Source organism: Gavialis gangeticus, unplaced genomic scaffold, assembly GCF_001723915.1.
Source record: "Gavialis gangeticus isolate Ggan-Ray unplaced genomic scaffold, GavGan_comp1, whole genome shotgun sequence".
Classification (NCBI taxonomy): domain Eukaryota; kingdom Metazoa; phylum Chordata; order Crocodylia; family Gavialidae; genus Gavialis; species Gavialis gangeticus.
In genome coordinates, this window is record NW_017729022.1 from 153,064,596 (window position 1) to 153,070,722 (window position 6,127).

General features: G+C 47.3%; 2 protein-coding genes across 2 annotated transcripts in view; one reads left to right on the plus strand and one right to left on the minus strand.

The window, feature by feature from the left end:
* Positions 1–6,127, minus strand: part of CAMKMT (calmodulin-lysine N-methyltransferase) — a 514,533-nt gene that overhangs the window by 507,776 nt on the left and 630 nt on the right. The gene's annotated exons all lie outside the window — the stretch shown is intronic.
* PREPL (prolyl endopeptidase-like) overlaps positions 1–6,127 on the plus strand; it is a 52,307-nt gene that overhangs the window by 10,202 nt on the left and 35,978 nt on the right. The window contains exon 2 of the mRNA XM_019516341.1: positions 3,351–3,354. The gene's annotated coding sequence lies outside the window, so the exon portion shown is untranslated. The remainder of the gene's footprint in view (positions 1–3,350; positions 3,355–6,127) is intronic.

Genomic DNA, 6,127 nt, shown 5'->3' on the forward strand with positions numbered 1-6,127 from the left:
GAAACATTCCATCGACCCCCTCTCTGTGCAACAGAAAACATCTTACCAAGAAAGAAGCAAAATTCGACACCCTGCTTACTATCAGACACCTTTGACCTTGCCATCAGATATCTCCCCTTTCCTCCTCTCCCATTGATCTATCACTGCCACTGTCTCTTCTGTCTTCAGTTTTTTGGGGAGCTGAGGCAGGGAGTTCCAGAGCCACTCCTGCCTCACTTCAACTGGACTGGGTGGGGAGCCAGGCTAAATGGCAGGGGTAACAGCAAGTATATTTCTTCTCCCTGCTCAGTTTCCCCAAGGTGTTCCCCACCGGCCTAGAAGCAGTTTCAGGGAAGAGGAACCCACCCACGCAGCTATCCCTAGCTGAGCCTGGCTCCCTACACAGCCCAGGTGGAGCAGGACAGGAACAGTTCTGGAGCTCGCCCTGCCCCCTGGGCAGATGGGACAGCAGCAGTAGCAGACAGCAATGGGGGAAATGAGAGGGAGGGAGGAGATGCCATTGAGCATTGAGGGGAGAGGGTGCCAAGAGCAAGGTGAGGAGAGGAAGAGGGAGTTTTTCCTGATTCAGGGATTTTTAAAAAGTACCCAGCTGCTGTTTTCATGGCATGGTCTGCCCATCTCAGTGGTGGGAGGAAAGCTGGGAGGAGGGTGCAGCCTCCTCTGCAGCATCAATCACTGCTCCCACACCCCGCTTTAGAAAATCCTGGATCTGTCCATAGTTTCAGAGGTTATGTTTAAAGTCCCAAATAAAATAAAAAAAGGTTGCTTTTTAAATTAAATGCAGTGTGCATGACCACGCTTGAACAATCATACTCTGGGAAAACAGTATGTTCATGTACTAAATGAAAGCAAATTCTTTTAAAAAAATTTCACAAACCACACCACAGAATTAATTTCAAGCTCCCATGGAAGTAATTCTCAGCAGTGTGAAAAGCATTTTAAAATTAATTATAAGTATTCTGACCGAGCCTTTTTAAAGTAGACCATAAGGAAAGCTGCCCTCCCCCTACAACCCCGAATACCAAGATGCATTGGAATATTATTGCTAAAAAGAGCAAAACTGATTTTTACTCCAGATATACCAGTAAGGTTAAATTGATCTTTGTTCACTGCACCATGTAAAACTATATGTACTATGTAGTTACAGAGAAACTAATAAAGAAGATGAAAATATAAGAAATCTGCAGGGGAAAAAATTATCAGAGAGAGAGATACAGATTACAGTGGAAAAATACACCTTCCCCACTTGCTTTTCAACAGCAAGCCACCACAAATATGTAGCTATTGAGTTCAATGGCGTTCTTCATTAATTCCATTATTGTCCTGTCAGAAACATAGGTGTATTTAGAAGAAATAAAAGACAACATTTCAGTGTGCACTACACACAGTCATCTTCTATAATTCAAGTCAAAAAAGGTCAGAAAGGCAAATTTGATTTTCTTCCTAGTACATTTCTTCCAACCATTTATGTCAAATGAATGGATACTGAAGATTTTTGCTGAATCCAGTTGAATGGGAAGAGCAAACTTCTTAGAGTTTGTTTTTGATTTCAGTTCATGTGTGCGCTTATTTTTTTTAAAGCTAAACTAAATAAGCCTCTTGGAGCAGATTTATTCAATGAATCATCAGTCCCCCTCAGGTAAAAAAATATACTTGGAATATATATATATTCCAAAAGAGAAGGCATAAAACTAAAATTAATATTATCAATAAACTGAAAAGTATAGATGTAGATCATGTATAATAACTATGTTATATATTATTCTGGTATGTGTATTTTATACACTCGCACACAACATAAACTACAATATAGTTTTTATATGAAACCCTGTTTATATAGTTGGTCATGTGATCTATTGCAAGTGTTCTGAAATTTGCATACCCACATTCAATATGCAGGTTCAAAAGGTTAAGGGCTTATTTGTGCCTAATCCCAGATTTGTGCCTTAAAAAATTAAATGCAAGACAACAAGAAGGGAGACAAATCTTTATGTCACTAGCCAGATCTTTGTGTCACTATAATGTCCTCCAGTTTTCATATGGAAAGCGCACATAGCCTGAAAGAGACAGTCATATGGGGGGTCACAGGGAGGTTGGCACTCACTGTGACCTGAGCAGAGACCAACAGTGGGGTGACCTGAATGTTATTTATTTATTTTAAATGGTGAGAGCCTGGAGAGACTCCAGAGTGGAGTCCCTTGTTGAGGATATTTTCTCTGAGCTGGTAAAACCCTTGCTAGTAACAGACAGCTGGAGCCATCTTATTAGCGAGATCAGTAACTGAAATCTCCAGAGGGGGTGCATTCAGCAGCAACTCCTAGCACAAAAAAGGGCAGTGGAGACCACAGTAGTGCTTAGAGTGGCACTGGCTGTTGAGACCTCAGTGGTGCTCCCCAAAACAGCGGAGAGGCAGCAGCCTGAGCAGTGGCAACTGTTAAGTGACCGTCCTAAAAGGCAGTGATCCCCAAAGCAATGGCAGCAACCCGTGAACAGTGAGCAGTGCGACCTCCACAGTGACAACCAATGACAAAGTTTCTCCTGGCCATCCAGAAGGAAACTCCTTCCTTCCCCTTCTCCCCTAACTGGGTATGGTAGCACCCTCCTAGGATGGGGATTTTTCAGTCAGAACTGCAACCAAAACTCCAGAAAGTTTAATATTTGAAGGTGTTTAATATTTAGGTATGTAATGCTTTAAAAAGTATTTATTATATTTATCGGAATCCAAGGTGACTTCACATTTGGGATGTGAAAGACTAAACAATTGATCTTTTAACTGCTAACTGTAGCGATAGCTGGTTAGCTTACTAGTTATCCTTTAACTTCGGGAGGGCAGAGACAGATAGGGAAGGGGGAAAGGGAAGCCACCCAGTGCCCAGTCAGAAATCAGAAGGAAACGGCAGGCAGGAGGAGGGGCGAGGGGAACTAGGACCCCTCACCTAACAGGAAAACAGGGAACAGCCTAATGACGACTCATCAATTAAGCAAATTCAGAGGTGCTCCCTCCCTCCCAGCACAGGACTTCACATGGGCCCTGTTGTCTGGATGGACTTGCATTCTCCCCCTAGTCAAAGGGCGCCAGGAGCAGCTCCCAGCAGCGGCTATGTCCGAACTGCTGTGTTATGGGTTAACTGTTTAATCAATATAATTAGAGGAGGTCAAACAAATATGTTTTTAAACGATATTTACATTCCTAACATCAATAATTAGATTCTAAACATGGAAAATTATACATTTGTTATAACTGTATAGAATGTGTAGAATCTTATTATTGGGGGTTGTCTTGAATTCAGAATAGTCTTGAATTTGGGTAAATACCATAATTTTCCAGGTCTAGAGTCTAATTACTACAGATTCGTCTTAAATTTGTCTGTCCCCCCTCCACTGCTACAGTGGGGAAAGCAGGCCCTGCCCCTCCCACTGATGCTTGCCCCCATGCCACCTGTCCTCCTCACAACTGCCAATTACTATATGCAGTGGCTCTGGCCCCTGTCCAGCCAGAAACTGGCAGCAGCAACAGGCCCAGCCCCAGTTTGGGGGTGGTGGCAACTGCACTGGCCACAGGCCCAGGGAGGGGCCAGAGACAAAGCCACAGCAACTTTCCTGCTGCTGTGCAGTGTCCCTTGCACTTTCCCCTGGCACCACGCCATCTCTTCCACACTTCCCCAGCTGCATACCCCCCTCAACATGTACCGCATAATCTCCCTGCCATACAGACAACCCTGGCCCCAGCAGAACACAGGCAGCGGCTCTGGCTCCAGTGTCACAGCATCTGCCTGCCCAAGACCAGTACTCAAATCCCAAATGAACACAGAGCAGATGCTGAAAGGGGGAACCTACATGGCACCACTTCTGGCTGAACCAGGCTCCCCATGCAGCTGCTCCTTGCAGTGCAAGGCAGGAACAGGTCAAAAGCAGTTCTGGGGCTCTCCTTGCACCCAGATCTGCTGGGGACACCACTGCTCTGTTAAAGCTCCCTGATGGAGCAGTCCCACACTCAATTCATGTTGAACGGAGAAAAAAATCCTTGTGTTCACAGCCTGTATGTTTGATGACCCTGGTATAGCTGATATGAGGCTTCATTAAAAAGCAATGCCAAACTAGGCATTAAAAAAAGTCACATCCCCCAAAATCACAATTGGCTTAAAAAAACATGAGATTTTTTTTCTTTTTTAAAAAATACATTTCAGAGCAGTTTTTTTTTTTTTTTTATTTGTCAGCTGGTTTTTGAGATTTCTGGATATACTAGTGATGCTTCAGAGTTCAGGATTTGGGGAATGATATCTTTTATTGGACCACTGCATAGTTAGGACAAAGTTAGACAAGTTTTCAAATGCAAGGCATTCTTCATCAGGTGCGAGGAGAGAAACAGGCACAGCAATGATTAGAGTTTGTATTCTCCCTCCCTTCCCGCCCCGCTTCCCCCATGAGAACTAGAAACACTTTTACAAAATATTTTACAAAAATAAAACAGCTCATATTCCCTTACTCTCAAATAGTTACAAGCCTTCTGGACCTAGAGCTTTAAAAAAAAAATTTAAAAGCCACTGAAGGTCAAAGGTGTCTGCAAAACTCTTCCTAAACATGCATAACACATCTTGCTCTCCCCAGGCACATCCAGACAAGCATGGCCATGCAGTATGCGGCACTGCAAAAACATGAGGGGAAAAAAACAGAGCAATGGACACACAGCCAGTGTGCGCTGCTGAAAAGTGGAGCTGGCCTGCCCAAAGTCGTGCTCCACTGCCAGCCAGGCTCTGTGCAGCAGAATCTCACCAGCTGCAGCCCCAGGAGGCCCCCAAGACCCCAGGTAAGGCTGCTGGGGCCAGCACCCCTACCCCATCCAGGGTAATTTGCTGCGTGCCAAAGCACTTGTGGTATGGGCATTCCTGGGGGACAAGGAGTGGCGGCACACTACTTGTCCCCAGGGAACCAAATGTCCACGCACGTCTGGATGCACCTCTCGAGTCTCAAACAAAAGGCACTGATACCTACTTTTTGAGTGGCTGTCCCTCACTGGCACAGTAATGTCAGTGCCTAATACCCAGATCCTGCATGCTACTCTGCAAGGGCAACCCCCCTCCACCAATGCAGAACCATACGGAAACCCACTCACTGGGGATGTCTTTCAGAACAAGGGAGACTATTGCTACAAGTGTTTAACAATCAAGATTTCCAGTACTGATGAAGAAGGATTTCACTGAGTAAGGTTCAGCATACAACTTAAGATCTCATTCACCTGAAGTCTAGGAAGGTCAGAGGAGAAAAAGAGTCTGAAGGAAAGAAGACTGAAGGGAATCATTTCCACCAGATCCTTATATCTAGCCCAAGCGATGTTTCAATTTTCCTACTCCGATTTCAGAGGTTTTCCTCACCACCTGACAAAGAGCTGAACATTGCAGCTGCGTTGCCTCATTGCCGAGGTCCCCTTGGAGAAAACAGTTATAATGGCACAGACCTTTTTGCCTGGCGGGCCAGATGGTGGTTTCAGTCCAAGCCCGGGCCCTGGCTCAGCATGACGGCCACTGCCCAGCCACGCGGGGGTGGGGGCAGCCCTGCCTGAGCCCAGCCCTGCAGGAGGGCACAGGGGTTTCACCCCTGCCAACTAAGTGAGAGGAAAGGGGCATGGCCTGGCCCTGTGGGGAAGAGGAGGGCCCGGCCCCACAGGAGGGAAGGGGTATGACCCAGACCCAACCCTGTCCTGCCAGAGGAAGGAGGCGCAGCCTCGCTTTAAGAGATGTGGGCTCGGTGCTTGGCCAGCTGGCAGGGGGGAGGACATCGTCTTTCCGGCCACCGCTCCCAGCTGGGGAGCCCCATGGGCAGATGCCACAGCACGGCCCGGCCCCAAGAAGGGGAAGGGGGCACAGCCCAGCTCTGCCCTGGCCCCAGAGCCCCACGCAATAGGGCTTAGTATTTGGGAGCTGGGCAGGGAAGAGGGCAGGCGTCTTTATGCGCGCAGCTCCCCCTGGCGAGCCCCACATGGGAGCTGCGACAGCACAGCCCTCACCTAAAAGCCACGTGCCGGCGGGCTGCCTTGAACTCCCGGCAGCCGCGGCTCGGTCCCCACAACCCGAGCAGGGCACCCGGGCAGTCGCTTGGGCGGGGCAGGAGGGAGCGGCACGAGAGGCAG